The sequence below is a fragment of the Sturnus vulgaris genome, chromosome 5, assembly GCF_052056855.1.
Source record: "Sturnus vulgaris isolate bStuVul1 chromosome 5, bStuVul1.hap1, whole genome shotgun sequence".
Lineage (NCBI taxonomy): Eukaryota > Metazoa > Chordata > Aves > Passeriformes > Sturnidae > Sturnus > Sturnus vulgaris.
In genome coordinates, this window is record NC_142247.1 from 3,268,190 (window position 1) to 3,290,477 (window position 22,288).

Consider the following 22,288-nt stretch of genomic DNA (forward strand, 5'->3'; position numbering starts at 1 on the left):
TTTTATTCCAGGATGCTAGGGGCTGCCCACAATCACTTAAGGCTGTTTCCTTTTCCTAGATTCTGATACTGTTCTTAAATGACTTCTTGAAACTTCTTATTCAAGCCCAAAAGGCTCTGCTCTCCCACTACTATTCAACAGTGGGCAGAGACTTGGTGAATACACGGTGGCATTTCCTCTTCTTTGATCCATGTGCTCCTTCTCTTCCAAGCCACCTTTGGTTATGAGTTTCCTGTCCATAGCAAAAAAACCAGAGTCTGTTCTGGCCAGTGTCCTTTCCAAGTATGCTATATTATCCCTCTGGATCATATTTTTTTTTCTAGGCTGTTGGTAGGACTTCCCCTACCACTGATTTTTAGCTCAATATCCAATCCTGGCTGCTCACTGCCTTCCATACTTACACTCCTCCCCTGTCATCTGTGCTTTTTCTCATTCTTTCTTCCCAAAATTAGCTGAAGGTTGAGTCCTTGTGCCATGTAGAGCCACACTGAGGCTGATGGATCAAATCAAAGCCTCTTGTTTTCATTGTTCCAGATCACCTCTGGATTTGTAAGCTCACTTTCCCTGAGGAAAAAGAAATACCAAATTCAAAGTGCCAAAAGCAAATTCAAAAAAAGGTTGTAGAGTTGCAGGGACTGCATGTCCCCATTCCTGTATGACAAATAATTTCATCTTGAAACAAAAAGAAGGGAGGAGTGTTTTCCACTTTCTCCAGAAACACCTGTCATCTGTGCCTGATTTAAAGCTTAAATGTAATGTTAGGTTGATGACAAGTGGATCTCTTGCAGCCTGCCTCTGAAAGACAATAGATTACTGACAGGCACAGGTCAGCAACTCACCAGCTGAAGTGATATTATAATTAATAAAGATCTCTTTTAAAAGAACTCTTAACTTCCGTGCATTTCCACCACCTGGCTTTAAGCTAAAGCCCAGTGGACTATGTTCCTATAAACTAGGTTCAGGAGGAACTGCAGTCTTCCCTTGTAAGGAGTCAAAAGCATTTGCAGAAGGACCAACCAAACCTCAGATTCTCTTCTTACTGGCAGCACATTTTCAGAAGGACTTGGCTTTGGGAAGTTCAAGTTTTCCTAATTCAGGGGAAATTACTTAACAATAGATAAAGCCTAACATTTCTGTTTCTTCAAAACAGAGCTTTTGCATTTCTGGCTGTGAAGACTTCATCTCCCTTTTCTAGCCTCTCTGAATTTTACTGCTTCCTTCTTTGTGTTGGCCTCCTTCAACAATCTAACACCAGCAAATCTCACTGCCTTTGCTTCTTTTTGCTGAGTTATGAAGTAGAAGGCAGATGTGATGTAGCCACCTACTTTCACCCCAAGCTACTTCTACCATTTAGGATTCTTCATGTTTTGATCCATCTTCAAGTTCCTTGTTCCCTCTTCAATGCCTCCTGAGCAAAGAGGTTTTGTGGTTTACATAGCACAGTTGAGAAGCCTTCCTGAACAGAGCAGAGGCTCTGTATTTAGAAGTATTTAGCACTGGGAGGTCTGGATTCCACCCCTGGATCTGCTTTTCCTACTCAGACAACAAATCAAGGAAATTGAGGCAAATACAGTGAAAATGAAGGCACAGATTTTTCTGGGTAGTGGCAGAGCTGGAGTTATGGAGGCAGCCAGAGGGATCACAGAAGAGGTGTGGAAGCAGATGAAATATTTTGCTTATTTTAACTAAACCAGGACAGTCAAGAGAAAAAAAGCCATGTTGCGTTTTGATACTTATTTCTTTTGAGCCACTAGTTATGATTTCATAAGAAGTAGGGAAAGCAGTGGCACACAGGGGGCTGACATAAGAGGCATGAAAGCCAAGGGGTGGTTGAAAGAGAGCAAAACAGACTTGAAATAGAGGGCAGCGTTGTAGTCAAGAGACACAAGCAGAGGATAAGAGAAACTTGTAAATACTCTGAAAGAGAGGGATGTAAATACACCTCCTTCCTAATTAACAGGGAGTGCGGAAAAGTCTGTAGTCACAAACACTTGTGGAATGGATGGAGCTTGAATGCTGTGAGGAAAAGAGAGTGAGGAATGTCTGAGAGATGGCAAAGTCAGGGAGGGATAAGCTGTATAAACCAAGAAATGCACAGTGGAGGCAAGGTCTGATGTGAGTGGGATGCTGCAGGACTGCATAAGAAGGTGAGATGAGGAAGGTAGAAAATGCACAATCTCAACAGCCTAACAATATGAAGTTTTAAGTTATCAAGAAAAAAGATGAGAGAGGCAATAAAAAGGAGAGCCAGTTGTCAAGGCAGAGAATAGAAGAGAGATGGGTGGGCACAGACAACAGCTGCGAGATGGAGGCATGAGAGAGAACAGGGACAGTGCTGGGAAGCGTAGGAGACAGGAATTGGAAACACAAGTAGAACAAGAGAAAACTGGCATTCCCACTTTTCTGGCATTGTGATGCAGTGAACCAGCTTGCACAGGTCTGTTGCTGAATTCGGAGATGTGGTATCAATACAAGCTACACTAAAACCTCAGCTAACACGAACAGGGCTGCAGGTTTAGCTGGGACACAAACACTTCTCTCTAGCTTTGAGCCACCAGAAAGTTTTCCATGATTCCTGCAGCCTGCATCCTGAGCAGTGTGGGTTTGAGGTTCACCTGCTGAAGAACCTGTTACCTGAATGAACTCTCTAGCTCCTCAGGCACAGACCCAGCTGTTATGTCCTGGATGCTGTGATTGTGGAAGAGCTGGGCAGTGTTTGTTTTTTCTCCTGGATGTACACATGCCATTTGTCCGATGTGAAAGCTAATGTGGTAGCAGTCACTCTGAGAACTTGACCTAGCATCTGAAAACCTGATGGATGCTCTTTGTAACATCCCAGATATTTACTCCACAACTCTATTTTCAGCTGAATGAGCCACTGGAAAGAAGTAATTCCACATTACTGAAGAAAGCCACGCTTCCAGTGAAGCAAAGCAGCAGTTGCACATATCACCAGTGGTTTAGGCAGAAAATTAGCAACATTGGGCCTCTTTAGCTTGCATCGACTCTCTTCCTTGAAAAGCATCTCCCTGCTGGGAATTTGGCTAGCACTGATGTGACACAGCACCCTCCATCACAGCTCCTCTCCTGTGTGCTTTACTGCACTACATATCAAACCAGCAGATCTAAGCCTTAAGTCTCAACAGATTTTCTGCTCCTAACCCATTGGGGCTGAAAACCACAGGTTGTAACTTGATGTTTTGTCCCCTAGAGAGCAATCAACAGGCAGATGATAATTTGTGGCAATGGATTCAAAGTCAGGGAATCCGGATCTTTCCCCAAAGGATAGCAGAGAGGGGGTTTGTTTGTTTGTGGTCATCCATGCTCACAGCTGCTGCTGGGTACATGTGGCAGAGAAATGAGTCAGACACAGGCTGGCTTGGATGGCCACAAAACAAGACGGGGAGCCAGTGATCTGCCCTGGAAACCTTGCTGGGAAGCAGAGTGGAGACACACAAACCTCTATGCTTCCATGCCTCCCCAGCTCTGTTGTCTCTGCTCTGCTGTCCACAGCTATTCCACAGGCAGGCAGCAGTATTTCAGCACAAACAAAGAGATGTTTAATTGTTTCCAGACCAGCAGTCAGCAGCGGTGCTGATATGTGTGCAGTGTGCTCCAGGAGTGGTTCCTGCAGACTGCCTCCAAACACCAGAGGCTCATTGGGATTCACCCCACAGCCCGAGCTGCTCGGCTCAGGTGCAGCGTGCTGGGGAGTAAAGCACTCCCAGGCAGAGGAAACAGCCCCAGACAAAATGCAGGGGATGCTGCACAGCAGGGCAGTGCTCCATGCATAGAGGGGTCCTCATCAGTCACTCCAGGAGAGAGACTCTGTTCCTAGAGGGGAATTAAAACACCATTTTGCTTACGAGCCATGACGATTCAGTTCTCTGTTCAACACCACCTCAGATGGGGACTAGTGGTGTCTGAAAGTTTCTTTGTTGTAACCAGTGCTCTGTAGCCTGGACCTGAAGATGTGATGTGAGGGAAAAGCTGTGTTTCTTGTCTAAAGCTGCTGATCTCACACACTATGAGAGGTGCTGAGCACCTGAAGCACAGAATGAGATGGTTCCTGTTCAGTGCTGGGCTCCCCACCAAGGCTCCTGGGCCAGATGCAGTATTGATGTAAACCACCAAGCCCCTACAGATTAAAAATCTGGTTGTGTGCACACCAATTCCTGCAGCTGTGGTGGGGTTGGAAAGGCAACACCTTGGTGGTTTCAGCCAGCACAAAAGCCTTTCCAAAGCTTCACTGTGACACCCACCTGCCAGTTGCTTTACCTGCTGTGCTGCTTCTGTGGGGAGTGCAGCTCTCCAGTGCTAACTTGTTGTGAATTCACCAGCATCACAAATACCTCCACTCCTTGCTGCTGCACCTGGCCACAGAGAGATTCAAATCCCATTCCTTCCACAGCAGTCAGCAGGAATTGGAAGTGATTGATCTCTAAATCTTGCTAAGAATGGGACACCAGGTTGTGCTGATGCACAGGTGTAGAAATAAGGCAGAGCCCCACACAGGGCTGAGCAGCCACCCAATCATTGGCAGGATTGAGTCATGGTTCAAACTCTTTCACTGAATTGCTCTATGACTGAGTAAATCAATTAATGTATATTTTTCTCATCTATTAAGTGGGAACAGTCATATTTAGATACCTCAGGGAAGTTGCAAGGCTTAATTACTTAATGCTAGTGCCTTGTCAGTTCTCATTACCATGGTATCTCCGTGTTTATTGCTCTGAAATTGTAAAATGCTACTTACATGCTAAACATTATCATTCTAGATGAGGTGGAATGACTTCATCCAGTTTCTCTGTAAATACCAAGGGCAGGGAGTTGACATTCCCAGTATTGGCTTTAGTGTGAGCTCTGCCTTAGTTGTAGAAAAATCTCCCTGACATAAAACAAAAGTTATTTTCAGATTCCTAATGTAGTTTCTCTTGAAACAGTTAAGCTGCACATTTACTGGTTTACTTAATTTGGTATGTGTAATTAAACTCACCTGGGATAAATATAATTTAAACTGGCTTAGGCACAATGTTTCTTCCAGTGTAAGGCAAACAGAACAAGGTTCCTTAAATACTTTCAAAACCTGGCAAGTCACTCAGAGGAAAGCGACTGTAGGCAGCTTGAAATGGGGGATGGCTGGCAGATTCATGGACTAAAGCAATTTTAGGTGCCCAGCCTCAAAAAAAAAAAAAAAAAAAAGTTAGTGACTAATCCAGTGAGTCATCTCCAGAGCTTCCCCAGAACAGTCCTGCTTGTAACTAGGGGGTTTTGAGATACTCAGCTTTTTCTGTCATGGGTTAGGAGAGAGCCTAAACGCCCACAACAGCACAGCCTTGAACTTAGGGGCTGTTACAAAAGACTTGAGATGCTGAAAGTGGGATGGGGGCTGCCTGCACTCCTTCTCACCCCAGCCTCTCCAGCAGCTGTGCCAGCTGAGGTGGAGGGCTGGAAAGCCTGGAAGAGGCAGGCTGCTCCTTCCACTGCATTTCCACAGGGAAATGGCTTTACACTTTGCACGTATCCCTTTCATCCTCCAAGCATGCCCCTGTACCTCAGCCTGGTACTCAACTCGGAAAAATCAGCTCAGTGCATGCAGCCACACCATGACAGTGACTGCTCAGCTCTCTTTGTCACCAGCCCAGTTTAAACCAGCAGTGCAGAAACAGAAAGAAAAGACCTCCTTGAGCTATTGTGACACTGTCATCCATTGCCTCCTCCAGCTGCTTCACTCTGAGCAGCTCTAACCAAACACCCGAGGCTCAGCTCCAGAGGTTCCCATGCTAGCAGGACAAGCTGCTAGTGCTCCTTACAGTTGGGCAGGAAGGATGCTGTAGGCTCCTGAACAGAGATCTGATAAACAGATCTCAGTCTTGGCCAGAAGAACCTCTAGGTTCCTGTTCCCAGCTCCCCAAACAGCTCTGCCAATGCACTTCTGCTTTTCCCAGAGTTCAAGGTGAGGATCCTGCTGCAGGCCACCTGCCTGTGGTGGAACGGCTGTGCCTGTGGAAGCACTGGCTTGTTTTCAACCTGTGACCCGATGAAAATACAAGTAAATAGGCAACAGAGAAAGGAGAAATTGGCAAGGAGAAGGCCAAGCTGATTTATTCCCTCTTCTGCACTTAATAGCTTTCAAGGTCTGGGTTTCCCACAGCCAGCCTTCCTGGTTCACCTTCATGTCTAAGGCTCATTTTCCTGCTGGGAAGAGAGGGATGTATGCCAGCAGCTCTGTCTGTATGCCCCAGCTCCCAGGATACTGTCTGCCCTGCTAGATCATGGCACCAGGAAAACCCAACCACTCCGAGTTAATCACCCAGACCAACAATCTGATTTGCAAAGTCCTCAGCACCCAACCATCCTGCCACTTATCTGAGTGGCCATCTTCACCCTGCCTCTTCCCAGGGGCCACTCCCAGCAGTTCAGACAAAGTGGGGTGGCTTTGCTGGCAGCTGGATGACCCCACTTTATGCTCTCGTGAGGGCAGAATCTGCCCCCAAGCCCCAAAACGTGGCAGGAAGGCTTTGATTTATACATCCAGACAAAACCCCATAGGGAACAGCCATATGGAAATAAAACCAATTATGCTTTACAATTAGAGAGGGGGAAAAAGCTTAAGGTTAAAATATGAAGTGGCCAAGCTATTAACCCTCTCATTTAGAATGAATGGTCACTAAATTACAGGGTACATCTCCTCCCTCCTCCAAAGAATGGCATTATGAGGCTGAGGGTGTTCAGCCTAGAGAAAAGGAGACTCAAGGGGGAACCTTACCACTCTCTACAGTTACTAGGAAGGAAGTCATATCAAGGTGAGTATTGGTCTCTTTTTTCCAGGTAACAAATTATATAACTAACAAGAGGAAATGGCCTCAAGTCATACCTCGAGAGGTTTAGATTGGATATTAGGAAAAATTTCTTCAAAAGGGTTGTCAAACACTGGAACAAGCTGCCCTGGGAAGTGGTTGTGCCACCAGCACTGAAGATATTTAGGACATGTAAAGGTGGCACTAAGGACATGGCTTGGCAGTGCTGGGTAATGCTTGGGCTTGATGATCATAAAGGTCTTTTCCAACCTAAATGATACTGGTCTGTTATGTGAACAAGCAATAAAGCATAATTAATCCTGCTCTGAAAATATGATCAAATACTGGCAGTGAGCCTCAGCTGAGCCTGAGGGGGCTAAGAAACTAAAATCAGAGAACCAGCATATTGGGCAAATAACAAATCCTCCCACCACCTCCTGTCACCACAAACACCCAGCTAGTGTTTGTGCTCCTACCAGTGACACAAAATGTGCAACCTTACCTAGGCTCCATGGGGGGAAAGCTCAGTTTCCACAGGGGAAATGTGTGTTTGGGGAGGGAAGGGGATTGAGTTTCCAGAGATCCCATTTTTTGGGAGGCAATGGTGCACACAGATTTTAGCCAGTCCTGGTGGTTAAAAGTCTCCTTGGTAGTGTTTGGGCACACATGCTCTGAGATGTGTGATGTGGTAAAGAAGTGCTCTCTCACCCACCTTTTTTATGGTGCAGGATTTATCAGTTCTCTTTCTGATGCAGTCTCTGAGCAGACTTCACAACTCTGCCCTCATCTTTCCAAAGCAAGTGCTTTGTTCAACTGATTTTTCTTTCCCATGAGAGAGGGCTACCATTTGTCTGAAGCAGCATCATAGAAGTCAAGTTGAAAGCAAAACCAAGCAAAAATTCATTTAGCAAAGCATTCAAATACTGTTACAACAGTGATATTAAATATAAACCTGACTGACAACCAAAATTCCCCTGCAGCCTTTCCAACCTCAACCTTGAAGACCATTCTGGGGAAGATTAACAAACAGAGCGAAAAGCAAAGATGATGTGAAATAAAAGAGAAACCAGCCAAACTAATTCCTTTCATCCAGCTGAGAAAAAAAAAATTAGGATGGAAGAGCTAGCAAAAATATTTTTAAAATTATTTTTTAATTTTTTTTTTTTTTTAGTGCTGTTAGTATCAGTGATTATTGTGCCTCAAGATCCCAGTTCTGACAGGGGTGTCCTTCATGCTCCACCACTGGCCTTCTCTGCTCCGAATTTCCTCCCACCTGTGGTGTGGGGGGCACAGAGGAAGGCAGAACTCTGCAGTCCCAAGATTCAATCAGAGTCAAGATTTATTTTAGGCACTCCCCATCATTTTCCTGCTGTTGGCTGCTGCAGCTGCTGTGCCCTGTGCTTTCTTTGTAATAGAGAGGGAAGGACAGAGGCAGATTTTCTTTTCAGGACTTATCACCATTCAGTGTTCTTCACCATCTCCTGTCCCCAGGCAGAGCAGTTATTCTCATCCTTCTCTTGTCCTTTCCTAGTGAGGTGCCTTCCATGGTTTAGCACCAATTTCCTGAAAGTAATAATGAACTTAACTGAACAAGGAGCCAAACCATTATTTCTATTCTAAAACTTACTCCACCTGCCCATTTTGGTTAAACCCAGCCTGTAAGTGCCTTTACTTAAAGGCTACAAACAGCGTGAGACTGATTGATTTGTCCCACATGTATGTGTTTTATCCATCACCTTGGGCTCTACACTGGGGCTTGATGCACAACCACAGCTGGAAAAAAACCAGCTGATCTGAGAAAAACCTTGATCTGGAAGGACAGAAATAGCTGTGTGATAGCACAGGGAATAGTTCTGGTGTTCACTTATCCCTTATGCCACAACATCAGAAAAAACACCAAAAACCACATCTAATTTTTAAAATTAAGCTGGATTAGCTTAGCTGTTTCTGTAGTTATGGCTATGAAGCAGCAGATCAGTGTCAAGCCAAACTCTGTCACTGCAGTCACACTCACCATGCCAGAGCCTCCCTCTCTCCTCACAGAGATCTACCCCAGGAGAAGCCACCAGCAAAGCACTCACAGCAAGAGAGCAGCTAAAACTGCAGCAATGTAAAAAATATTTGCCCCTCCAAACGTGAGCTGATAGCAGCTCCCTGGCAGATTGGGCTCTGCAGAGGAGCAGTGGCAGCACTGTCACCCTCCCTGCAGGACATCCCTGCCAGCACCACCACTGTCACCACCCAGGGCCAGGCTGGCTGGGGTCCTGCTGCCGGGAGGGGCTGGCTCAGGGGACAAATCTGCCTCTCCCCTGTTTATTCTGGAGCCACGGGGGAGGTTTGAGGCTCCCTTTCCCCATTGCAGAGTGACCCAGGTGGGGCTAATGAGTGCTTGCCTTGCTTAGCTAATTAGAGGCACTGAGAGCAGCAGGCTGCAGTTCTGGGCTGGGGCACTTACAGAAGAAATATAGAGTGTGTGGGGTTTATTTCTAGCTTTTTTTTCTTGTGGTCAAGTTAAAAACCTCTGGCAGGATAGCACAGATGGGAAAGAGCAGAGGGAGGAGGCTCCAGAGCATCCTTCTAGCCCACCCTCTTCTAATCTACATTGTTCTGTGGTAGAGAAGGAGGCAGGAGTAAGAGATAAGGAAGGCTGAACCATTTTGTCCCATTCAAAGACAGATTTTCAACGTGTGATGTAAATCCTTCAAAGGCCAGCCTAAGTCTCCCCAGTTCCACAGCTCAGCCCTCTGAAGCTGCCCACGATCTCAGTGGAGTGCAGCACAGCCTGCACTCTGCCCAGGGCCACGTGGAGCTCACACATCCTATAGGACACTTATGGACCCCAGAGCACTCTGCAGGGGCTTCACCCTCCCCATGCATCTTCCTCACCACTGGGGCTGCCAAGGATGCTGAGGGAGAGCCTTCCCCTGTTGCAGTTGATATGTCGAGATGGACAAGGCTGGTGTCATCACCAGCCCTTTAGCATCAAACCCTACGTGTCTTCTTCTCTTATCTAACTTCCTTCCTTGTAACTCTCACTCCTTCTTTCATAGACCTCTTTCAAGTAACTCTGATTCCTTTTTTTATAGGTAGCTCCTCACAGCACAGATTCCTTCTTTCACTCTGCATGACTAGCTGAACCCAAGCTATTCCTTTCCTAGCTGCCTTACTTTGTTTGTACGTCCCACAACATCTTCTTACCTTGCCTGTCCCTTGCATGACCACACGTCCCTTCTTCCTCACAGCACAGCCAGAGAACTCCATCCCAAACTCCAGCAGACTCTGAATCTCAAGCTCCAACTGTAACTAGGGGCCAGCTCACCCAATCTTTTATAGCCTCCAAACTGATTGGGCAGGCACAGAGGTTTCCACTCCTTGGTAATCAGTACAGCTGTAATTCATTGGGAGAGATTCCCTCCCTCCTTTCAGCCTAGCTACCCACATTCCCCAGCAGAAATGTTGGGACAAACTGAGGAAGCCCAGTTATGGTTGCTGGGCTGGGCAATCCTGCCCTGCCCCTCCAGTTTGCACATCCCAGAGGTTTTTGCCACTGGGGCACAAGACCACGGACAGACAGACAGACAGACAGACATCATGCACTGCCTGCTGTTCCCACCCAGCAGCAGCAGGGCAGGGACTGGGAGTGGGGAGCAGCACTGGTGGGAGGTTCTGCAGCATGGAGCCTGCCCATCAGAGCTGAATCACCTGTTTGGGAAGGTTTGGGGTGCAGGACCCAGGTTCGGGGTGATGTTTGTCAGAGAGGTGATGGCCAGAGCTGCTGAGGCTGCTCCTGGCTGCCCCACATGTGGCAGTGGACTGGCCAGCACGACAGCTTGAAGGGATCTGGGTTTTATTACAACATCACCTCTATCATAACACCCCCAAAGAACGCCTTCAGCTGCTCTGTGCTCACAGGCTTCACCTCAAAAAGTTGTGGTCTGAGCTCTCTTTTCCTTGCCTGCCCAGCCCTTTAGGTACAAATTTCAGCTGCTGCTGAAAGGTGCTTCTTTTTCACCTCACTCTTGCAAGCTGCATTTCCCTTGCTGCTTTCTAGCTGTTATTTAGTTCCCTTCATGTTGTTTTCCCCTGGCTTTTTCTTTGTTTCTTTCATAGGAAGCAGCACATCATTATGGCTGGTCTTTCTCTAGAGCTCTCCTAGCCGGGGTCATTACTTAGCTGGGGAGATCCAAGGAGGTGCCTGTTTGTGTGGCTGAGACCTGTGAAAAAGCAGCTAATCAATTCAGAAAATCATCTGGGTGGTAACCCCACTGTCAGCTTATTTTCTTCCCTTCCACTTAGACATCAAACTGGCTGAAGAGGACTCTGGGGAATGAGGCAGGCACTGAGAGCTCCTCCTCTGCAGACACATCTGTGTCTTTCATCAGCAGGGCTCAGGGAATACCACTAACTGGAGAGGGGAAAAAAATCTCTTTGGTGCTCAGAGGCTCTCAGTCTCCATCTTCTTGCTCTGAAGAGACCCTGCCCAACGGGGAAGCAATCCTTTGAAAAGTGACTGATGCACTTACACTGTTTGGCAGAAGCTGTCACCTAACAGGCAGAACTGGGGGAGGAGAGGCACAAAACACACAGCAAAGAGGGTGATGGTTAAGCTGTGCCAGTGAGCAGACCCTGGTAGTCAAAACAGCCTCCAGTGGCTAAATGGAGCAGCAATTGCAGTAGGACATGCAAATGGCCTTCTGGTGAATGATCTTACTAACTGTTGCACTTTGCTTTCACTCAATCTTCCTCTGGTTTTTGTCTTTGGGGACTGTATCAGTACAGGGAGCCATAAATCCTTTACCCTGGCCAGTTTAATCATTGGAAATAGAGATGCACAGTGCCTCCTGCTCTGGGACTCTGTGGTGTCATTTAGAAAAGATAAGTCATATCAGAAAGGCATTCTCTATCAGGCCAGCTAGCCCTCTGAAGGGGAATGTGCATGCATGTGTCATAGAGCCACAGAATGGTTTGAGTTGGGAGGGGCCTTTAAAGGTTATTTAGCTCCAATGCCCTACAGTGAGAAGGGAGACCCTCAGGTACATCTTATTGCTCAGAGCCCAATCCAACCTGACCTGGAATGTTTCCAGGGGTGGGGAATCAACAATTTCCATGTGCAACCTGTTCCAGTGTTTCACCACCCTTACCATAAAAATTTTGTTCTTTGTTATCTAGTCTAAATCTAGTCTCTCTTAGTTTAAAACCAGTACTGCTTATCCTATCACAACATACCCCACTAAAAAATGTGTCCCATCTTTATCCTGCTTATAAAAACCTATTTCAGTATTAAAAGGCCACAATAACTTCTTCCCAGAGCCTTCTCCAGGCTGAATAATCCCAATTCAGTCTTTCCTCAGAGGAGAGCAGTTCTGTCCTGCTGATCATCTTACCCTCAGAGTATGGGACTCATTCCCAAAGGTTTTGCTGTAAATTCAGAATGGGAGAACAGCCTGAATTTGAGGTTTCCTTCCTTCTGCAAGGTTAAGTCACATCCTTAGGTCTCCTTTTAAAAAGCTAACAAACCATGTTAGAAGAAAGAGAAAAATCTTTAATGGAGAAGCCTTGCACTCAAGAGAACACACAACACTGACCCAGGCCACAGTTCAATTCTTGGGCTCATTTTCTGCAGTGACACAGACAAGACAACTGCACACCCTTTTCCTGTTAGAAGCAAACTCTGGTGCTCTTCACAGCCAGACAACTTTGTCAAAGGATCTCAGAGATAAATGAAAGGCTTTAATGTTTGTGAAGAGTGAATTAGTGCAAATTCCTTGAAACTACTGTTTTAAAAAAACCCACCTCAAATAGAGGGAGAAAGCAGGAAGCTCAACTACCTTTAAAGACAATGCCTTTCTACAAAGCAAGTTCTGTATAAAATCAAGATGTGAATTTGCTTCCTTTGGTGTCTCCAGCACTTAAAACAAAATAAAGCTTTTATCCTATTATATTTTACACCATGACTGACAGCAGAAAAACAGTTCTTGCCTTATTTCCTCTCTTTTACCAACATGAAATGTTCTACCCATGGATTTGGCCAGCAGTCTGGAAAATGTCAAGGTTAGGAAAGGCTGAGCTTCATTTGCTTTTCACAGATCCAAGCAATGAATTCTTCATTTCAAAGTATTGTTCTAGCTTGAAAAGCGAGTCTGTAGTGCTGGCATCATAGGGTTCCACATCTGTCTCTCAGTTCCTCTGCACTATGTTTGCTCAATTTATTAAGAGAGGAGGGTTTTTTTTTTTATGTTTTGCAGCCCTGCAAACTAAACAGGAGGCCTGAGGCTTTTCCTCTAGTAGGGTTTTCTTCTTCATATGCACTTATCAATATGGCAGATTTTGCTTGCTAACACTTTAGATCAATCTCCTACTTTGGCATTGCTGTTGCAAGAAGACTGGGCAAACCCAAAGTGCAGGAAAGGTAAGAGCATCAAAAATTTACTTTTGACACTAGACAGAGTATTTACTTATAATTCTGAATGCAAATAGGAAGCAGAACCCCACAGTAAAAACAAAAGCAGAGTCCCCAGACAGAGTTGAGTAAAAGTCATTGTGGTTGCAGCTTGATAAAACTCCATGAAAGAATGAGCAGCTCAAAAAGATTCACTGGGAACTCATCTCTGTGTTTCATTGTGTGAAAACCAGAGATATTCAATTACATTAGAAATCATATGAGGGCAATTGGAGGCAATCCCTTTTCACACTGTGCACATTTACCTATGGAATGTGTTTCTGCCATGTGTGATGGAGCCCAGGGGTCTCAGCAGGATTCAGAGAAGAGTTCAGCAGGTCTCAAACATTTTTATAGGCAATATTAAAAGCTATAATTAAAGTAACAAAGGCTGCTAGTGATGTAAGCCCTGCTTGCCAAAGCTGAATTCAACCTTTCCCAGTGGAGTTTGGGAAGTGTTTCATCAGCAGGGATGTTCTGCTCAGACCTACTGAAGATTTTTGCGTCCCTGCCCACGATGCTGATCCCTGGCAAAAACAAAGATCTAGAGGAGAGCCACAGTTAGTGTTATCTAACACAAATCAGTTTTTCTCTTTCTATTTAAACTGCTGAGCATCAAATATGCCCACTGTAATTCTGACCAGTCCTAAGGGCAATGCAAGGGTGAAGGGGTGACTCCAGGGTGGCATCCACAGAGTCCTGACTTGTGTTGGGCACTTATGAAAAGGTGCAAAAAAATCCTTTGCCTAAAACAAATGTCTTGGGCCAGCGAGTTCCACAGCTTAGCTACTAAAGTGGGGAGCAGACAGGAAAACTTTTTTCTTATTAATTTATCCCAGAGGTTTATTTTACTGGTTATACTGCAGCAGTGGCATTTCCAAAGGGAAAGCTCCTAAAGTTTTGGGGTTTTTTCTCTCTCTAGAAGTGCTGTAGCCTTTTGAACACCCCTGCACACACCCACTGCAGTCTCTGAAGGGCTGCTGGCCCAGTGACACAATTCCCCTGGGCTGGAATGGACACTGAGGGTTTATCTGCACTCAAAAAGGGCCCAGCCTGGTGTCTGATGGATGGTATGAGAACAACTGGACTGACCCCACCACATCCACACTTCTTAGTGGTGCTCACACAAGAGCTGCCAAATACAGCAGAGGAGTGAAGGGGGAGAAGAGCAGCCCTGGCCACAGCAGGACCTCGGGTCAAGCACGAGGGTTGCAGCCTAAGCAAGACAAACAACACATGTGAGCCTTTGTCAGCCAGGTGTATTTTATTTCCTTCCAAGGTTTCCACTTGCTTCCTGGGACTGCATGTTGGAACCCAAAAACCAGTGAGTTTTGAGCTTTCTGAGCTTTCTGGCACTGTCCCCCAGGAGAACACTGCTTTTGACCTGAGGCCTTGGAGAAGGCTTCGAAATTTGGGTGATGGAGTTAAAGTCATGGGTGTGCAGTTAGAATAAAAGTGTGTAATATCACTTGGTGAAGGATTTGAATTTGGGGTTTTTAGAATATAGCAATAGGTATGGGACAAGATGGAGGTTTTTGAGTGTTGTCTCTTTCTGTCTTCTTCCTTCTTCTTCATGATTTCAGGTAATAGTTTTTGGTTGGATGGTTAGTGCTGCACTGTGGGTAACAGCAGTTTGGTTATTGGGTCAAAAGTATAAATAATATAGGTGTTAATTCTCTATTGGACTGTTTAGCTTTAAAAGACCTTGTAACTAGCTAAATTCAGCTCCATTTTGCTTGCTTTTAGCTCGTAACTACAAGTGTTGCAGAACTCTCTGTACTTTGGATAAGATTTAATAAACAACCAAGCTCGAACACAAGAAATTCATCTCCTTAGCGTTTTTAATCCCGGCTCTGAGTGAAGACAGAAGAAAATGAAGACAAGCCGCTAATTAGGTGGTGCAGTTAACCCATTTACAACTGCACCCAGCTCGAGTGGCCCCGTGGCCGCTGTGGGGCTGGAGCCTTGCAGAAGGAGGGTGCAGCATCCCTGGGCAGGCTGTGCCTGGGGTTTGCAGGGGGATGTGCTGGAGGTGGGGAGCAGGTGGCACAGTGCTGAGCTGCTCAGCTGTCGTGTGGCCCGGGTGAGGGAAGGGAAGAGCTCAGGGTCTGGCAGTCTCTCTGCTTCACAGGTCTGCAGCAGGCAAAGGAGCAGCAGCAAGCGATCCAGCTGGGATGCAGGATGTGTGGTTTTGATCCCAGGAGGGGCAGTGCCCCCCTGGAAGGGCTGGGATGTGCAGACACACACACACGGGGTCTGTGACAGCCTCACCCGAGCCCACGCTGCTTTGTGCTGGGCTCATACCCTGGCAGCAGCCCCTGCTGTGTGCCAGCAGGGGCCTTGGCAGTGCTCTCTGGGGCATGGATTTATATCTGCTCATGCAAATAACCTGGAAGTGTCCCCCGGAGTGGGACAGCTGGTCCCCGGCAGCGCTTTTGGGAGCGTTCTTTATGTGCCCACGTAAGTACCCTGGCAATCTCTTTTGGGGCACGCCAGCAGGGGCCCTGGCAGAGGCCAGGAGGCAGAGTCTCTGTGGCTGAAGCCATGCCAGCTGAAGCTTTCCAGCAGCAAAGCTTTCTTCTGCCCCAAACAAAGAACCAATGTGGCCAGCGTTATTGATTGGTTTCGTGACTCGCTGCTTTCAGCGTGGCAGGAAAAGACCAAGAGGAGTTTTAATTTGTCCAAATGGTTTTAGACAAGGTTAATAAAACTCATCGATAAATGGTGCTTTTCATTAAGTTTTAATTACAGTGTCATTCCAACAGGCTGGACGTGCATAGTCGTGTTGTTTGGTTTTTTTCATTTAAGGTGCCTCCTCAGCAAAGTTGGTGGTGTTTGGTTTTTTTTAATTTAAGGTGCACTTCCCTGAGTTCAGGGATTAATTTTCATTGTGGACCAAGGAGCTGCCAGGCTGCTGGAGAGCCTGACTGCCTCAGTGAATTCCCTTTGGCCTCCATCCCGTGCTGGAAATTACAGCTATTATATATTTATTTATATTCAGGCTAAAATCTCTGAATCTAGCACACTTTTGTACCTTGATACATCATCATCTTGGTCCAGAAAGGGTGCTGGTGGCTGCTAGCCATCTCTCCTCCTCAAGGACTGGTGAGGATGGCACAAATGCTGAGATTTTCATCATATTCCTGTTGTCTCCCAGGGGTGGCTTTTGAACACCTGAAAGAGATGCAGACAGGATCTGGTTCAGGTCAACTCATAGCAGGGTGAATAAACAGAAAATACCAGAACCACTGGTTAGTTAGAAGCTTGGTTTGGCTGATGGTTCTCCCTCTCCAGAGTGAAAATGTGAATACTGTTTTAGCTTAAGAAGCTCTGTGTACACACATATTTATTCCTGAGATAATTCACTCCTGTGCACTGCACTGATTTCTGTCCCCAGCTCGGTTTCAAAACTTTGTTAAAACAGTTATTTTTAAGCAAATTACAATTTCACTATTTGCTCCCTTTCCTAACAGCAAATTTCCACATTCTTTCCATGTAATATCATTATAAGAGTGGAGAACTTCACTGCTGCAGAAGGCAGAGGGGTATCTGGTAAAGACCTTTTACTTTAAAATGGCCACTACTTTACCACCAGCATTTGAAGAGCTGTAGTGCTTCAGCCTGGGGATTGGCAGCAGATTATATTCATCCCTTGCATCTCCACCTGCCTTCAGCAGGCTCACACAGCATGGTAGCCACTGTCAGGGCTGTGAGAGCATCCCCTGGGGTTCAGGGCTGACTCAGATAATCACACAAGTGCCTGATGCAGAGAGAGCTCTTCAAGAAAGCCCCAGTGAGGGCCTGTTGGGCTGATCACTGGTCCCCAGCTATACCTTGCACCTATAGCTGTGCCATGCCCCTTGTTTATGTTGCCCTTGGCCTGTGGGCTTCAGTCCCTGAGCTGACCTTGGATCTGTCTCATCGCCATGGACTTGCCTGGCAGTCCCTGGGCTGTGGCTGAACCTGACTGCCATCACCAGATCTGCTCTGCTCTTCTTGCCTGGGTACCATGCAGCTTCACCTCTGCCAGTTTGGCCACTGCCCCACTCCTGCCTTCTGCCAGCCCCAGCTCCAGGCTCACCTTCCTCCATGAAGCCAGCCCTTGCAGGTGACACCCTGATTGCTGCCTACATCCCTGTAATTTCACCTGGGTTGTCACCAGCACAGTGAAACCACAGCAGGAAACAGTCACCCTGTGTCTGCAGAGGACATATTGACCAGGCAGAACAGAAATGAAGAAGCTCTCCCATATTATAATTCAAAGCAGCAATGGGCAGCAGCATTCCTGCACACACGTGCCACAAACCAAAATCTTAATGTGTGTTAGAGCAGGGAGGGATGCTCCACAAATTGAAGGAGATGGTGACAATGGCTCCCCACCATGCCACTACTCTGGAGGGGGCTGTGCCAGGTGTGGGTTGGGATCCCAGGGTGAGCTGGAGGAGCTCACCCAGCCCTGCTGGCTCCCACAGCTGCTGGTTACATGAGAACAGCAGCACAGTCTCACAGAGCCACTCTCAGAGCTGGCAGTGAGGTTCAAGGCTTGCTCACCAACACTGAAAGAAGGTGGACTTGAGCTCTTTGTTCCTAAGGGAGCTGAAAAGCAGTTGTATTCTCATGGCTACCAAAAGACAGGGGCTGTTTGGGTCAAAGACCCCCCCCAAAAAAAGCCTCCTTAAAGTCTCTGTCTGTGCCTCCCTTTGTGAGTTCAGTGATCTCATTGCAGCTTGTTGTGAGAGTGGCACTGACTGTGTGCTCCATGCCTTTGCCACCCTGTCAGGGTGGGTGCCCTGAGGACTTGCTGTGCTGAGGCAGGCAGTGCTCTGGTGCTTTAGGGGAAGAGAATGTCTCGGGGAGTTGGAGCAATTTAGCCAAAGGTGAGATTGTACCTATCACCACCTGCAGGGCAGGGTTGGGAGGTGCCAGGGGACACGAGTGTGTTGGGCTGAAATGCCTCTGAAGAACAGGATGAACAGGTCTAGGCATGCCAGAAATGCCCTGAGCTCTGTTTGTGATGATCACAAGTGGCCGGGCTCTACTGTTCAGTGTGTACCCTGGGCAGGTGAGTGGTACTGGGATGAGCACCTTTCACCTGGCTTTAAACTCTGCTGCTCAGGTGTTGCCACAGCTGAGAGCAATACAAATCCCTGCAGAGCACAGCCCTGCCTAAGGAGCTTAGGGGAATGAGGTTTTGCTGGCAGGGCTGCTAGTGCTGACTGGCTCGAAGCCAGTGTCTGCATTTGCAGCATGGTATATGGAGGTACCTCTGAAGGGAGCCGTGCAGAAGCCTTGTTTTGACATCTCAAGGCTTTAATAAAGTTTGGAGCTTTGCCTAGGCAGGATGAAGCTTGGCTACAACACAGGCACTTTTGGCCAGTCATGTTTTAACCCAAATGCTCCTCACTACTGTTAATTTTTTTAGTGCAAACCCATTCTAAATGCTGACTTGCTTGTCTCATGCACGGGAGGAAAAGAAACTGAACAGAGTGGGGTGAGTTCTGAGCAGCTGAAGGTCAGGTGTGTCTGCTGATGTGCTCCCCAGCCTTTGCTATCCTCTCTTCCAAAGCATTTCTGGAGCCTTAGAGTGCAAGATAGAGCCATAGCTCTGGGATGCAGTGTAGAATGCCTCTTCTGGTGAGACTTCCATGAAAAGCTGGGGTCTGAGAGAAACAGTGTCACAGCAAGGCCCTGTACTTTTTACTGCCTGGTTTTGGAGTCTGTGTGATGTGGAGCTGTGTGGGTGATGTAGACACAGAGAAATGGAGAGGCAGTGAGATGAGGAGATGGTTGACATGGAGACACAGGATGTCCTGGCAGAGGTCACAGCTGCACAGTGACCACGGATGAACTCAGATCCTCTGTGCCAAGGTGTGATGGACCCCAGGGGCAGAGGTGCAAGGATTAGGACAGAGACCTGGTTGGCTTTTGGTTCTGTTTGGGGAAGTCAGGTGGGTGGAGTAGGAGGCTGAGAGTGGGGAGGATGTTTGCATGGAATATAGCTCCTAGGGACAGGAATTTTGCCTGCTTTTATGCTAGGACAAATCCCTCCAAAACCACATTAACCCCTGTGAGTCAGCACAGCCTGGGGATGGAGAGACACCACAGGTCGGGCAGGAAACCTGATGTGACTAATGCAAAAAGCAAGAAAACACTTCCCATGGTAGCACTGGGCTTCTACCCTCCCTAAAGCCATCCCCCAGAGAGAGAGAATCAAGTTCACTTGTTAATCCACGATGTTTTGGTTGCCTAGTTTGCTCTCATTTTTGTCCCTGTGCGTAGGAGAGGAAGAGAATACAAGAATACAAATAATAAACCTGAGGCTCTGGGAATCTTTGCACAGAAGGCTTGGTGACAGCTTGGGACCTGCCCTGGATGGCACTGAGCCCCTTTCCCAAATACCCAAAGCTCCCAGCTCGTGCCCTGGGAGCCCTTGGCAGGCTGCTGGTGGCCCCAAAGCAATGGGGTGTTAACACACACCGGCTCACTTGGTCTTGTACTTCCCCTTCCCAGACCTCCAGGGTGGGGTGACAGCAGCAGGGAATTGGGGTGGGCACGGGTGAAGGATTGGAAGGAAGTGATGCAGTTTCATTTATTGATTTGCATGCTAAGCTCCAGCAGCAGGGCAGTGACAGCTGGGTGTGTGTGTGCTGGCTGCTGAGCCCCTCTTGTTAGAGGGCAAATGCTGGTGGAGCTGTTTGGCTCCTGGAGCTCTGAGCCCCGCTATTGTGAGCAAGATTTGAACTTTTGCAGGTGTGCTGGGAATAGCCCAAAGCACCTTGTCTCGGTTGCTGGTCAGAGGAATTCATGGCTATTATATTTGGGAGCCAGGCAATGATTACAAATCAATGACTCCACTCCCAGAGTGATTCATCATTAACCTGGGAATTTAGCCCTTTCCCTGGCTCTCTCCATCAGCAGCTCCTGTAGCATCTCAAGTGTCTTATTCATTTTAAATCATTGGGTAGTTATGGATGTAGCTGAGGAGGAGTGAAAGGACAGATGCACAGAGACATGGTTGGGCAGCTGAGGGGAGGGAGGGTTTTTGGAGGGGTGTGAGGCACCTTGAGGGTGAGCAGAGCTTGTCTGTAGACTGGGGAGCAATGCTGCCAGCGAGACCCAGGGCACCCCAGCGTTCTGTCTGCTGCAGGGCTCCCACTGATGTCCCTGTTGGGCTGGGAAATGATCCGTGGTTTTGCCTGGCTGGGCACAAAGTGTGCTGGAAAGAAATAAAAATACCAACCTGTGCCCAGCCAGACCAAAGCAGGGGTTATGTAGTGGTCCAGTGGGGAGCTTTAATGTTCCCAAACATCCCAGGACAGTCTATTCTTACTAATAATTTATAGCACTTAGCACTGTGACATGTTCTTAGCCTTTTGCAGACATTAACCAGTGACTGGGACTGCTTCAGAGCAGGCACTGTGGTCTCACCTGGGCCCAGCAGAGAGGCAGGGACTCTCCACAGCATGCCCTCACTCACCTGTGCACCCTCTGCCTCTTTTCCTGCCCCTTGTCCCACCTCGTGGTTCCCCTCTCCAAACCAGGATGTGTCTCTTATGCAGACTTGCTTTACAACAGCTGCTGGCCCAGGGACCACGGCTATTGCACCAGCAAATACAGCAAATAATCTTCATAGCTAGGTAGGGAATTGGTTCCATTGCACAAATGAGGCAGCTGGCATGGAAATAATGGCTAACTGGTGAGCTAGAAACACGTTTCCCTGCTCCAGTCTTCTCTTCCCAGCCTTACAGTGCTATTTCCAGAGAACAGCCTGGATTATAACATGTTCAGAGAGGCCAGGAAGGTAAAAGGCATCCCTACCCTCTGTGCTCTCAGAAATGCTCCTTGGTTGGAGTTTGGCTTACAGAAAAAGAAACAGAAAACACAGCCAGGTCTGCATCACCCCTAGGTGTTGCCTCTGCTGGATTTATCCCTGTGGCTTTTGCTGTCACCTACACAGGCTTTACCCTGGGGCTGGGGGCTGCAGTGGCACCCTGCAGGCTGACCCTCCACAGCAGCAGGATGGACTCTGCAGGATGCTGACTGAAACATGAAGTGACAAACACATCTGCAAGCCTGCTGCTGCTGCCTCTGTGATCCTTCCCCCTTCCTGCACCCCCAGAGCTGCCCACACTCCCCTGTGCAAGGACCAGGGTGGTGGGAGCCAGCACAGCTGGCACAGCTGTGGCCACAGCAGGGGAGATGCAGGAGAGAGAGGTGGGGAAACCTTCTGGGAATGGTACCTGTCGCCTTCCAGAAGCTCAAAAGGTTTGAAGGGAAGCAGTTCACATATGGAACTGAAACTGGAGCAGGGGGAACTCGCTATGAGCACTCAGTGCTGGCCACCAGCTATTTAAAGCTTCAGATGAGTCTGAGGTGCAGCTGGGCACAGAGAAGGGGCATGCCTGCAGCTTGCACTGACACACCCAGGCCAGGGGCTTTGGAACACTGCTGGGCACAGCTGCGGGGGCTGGGAACCACCCCAGAAACCAAGGAAAAGCTGGGCTGTTTGATGAAGGAGCAGGGCATGCCTGGTGCCCCTATCAGCCTTGGGACCAGAGCCAGGGAGCTGAAGATTATTCCAGGGGCCACACAAGACTGGACAGGAACTGCAATCATGCTCCTGTGGAGAGACACAGAGCTATTGCAAAACCTCCAAACAGGCTGCTTGGTTCTCAGGAAGAATTCAAACAAGCTGAGAGATGTGTTGGTGTGGAAATGACAACTGTAACATTCCTTGTTAGTCCTTGAGTCAGGGCAAGGCTTCCTCCACCACACCTCAGTTCCCAGGGAAGTCTGAAGCCAAGGTTTTGGCTGCCTGCAGGCACTAGATGAACCCAATCCTCCCCCAGATGGGGCTCCTAGTTGTCCTCTTCTCCCTCTTTCCACCTTTCATGTTCAGACAGATCCCACCTAAAAGCAGCTGTGGTCCTATTTCACTAGGATTTTTTATTTTCACAGCATGCACCACACTTTAATAGAGAGCAAAGCATCTCAAACACCTGCTTATTTCCTAGTCCAACCCTTACAACATCTGTACAAAACTCTCCTG

The 22,288-nt window shown here is 47.6% G+C and overlaps 1 long non-coding RNA gene across 1 annotated transcript in view; it reads right to left on the reverse strand.

Annotated features, from left to right (window-relative positions):
* Window positions 1-4,641: 4,641 nt before the first annotated feature.
* The window catches only part of LOC148223510 (uncharacterized), a 45,736-nt gene continuing 28,089 nt past the window's right edge, over window positions 4,642-22,288 (reverse strand). Inside the window, exons 3-4 of the long non-coding RNA XR_015803631.1 lie at window positions 16,274-16,413; window positions 4,642-8,363 (exon numbers count right to left, since the gene is read on the reverse strand). This is a non-coding gene — a long non-coding RNA (uncharacterized LOC148223510). The remainder of the gene's footprint in view (window positions 8,364-16,273; window positions 16,414-22,288) is intronic.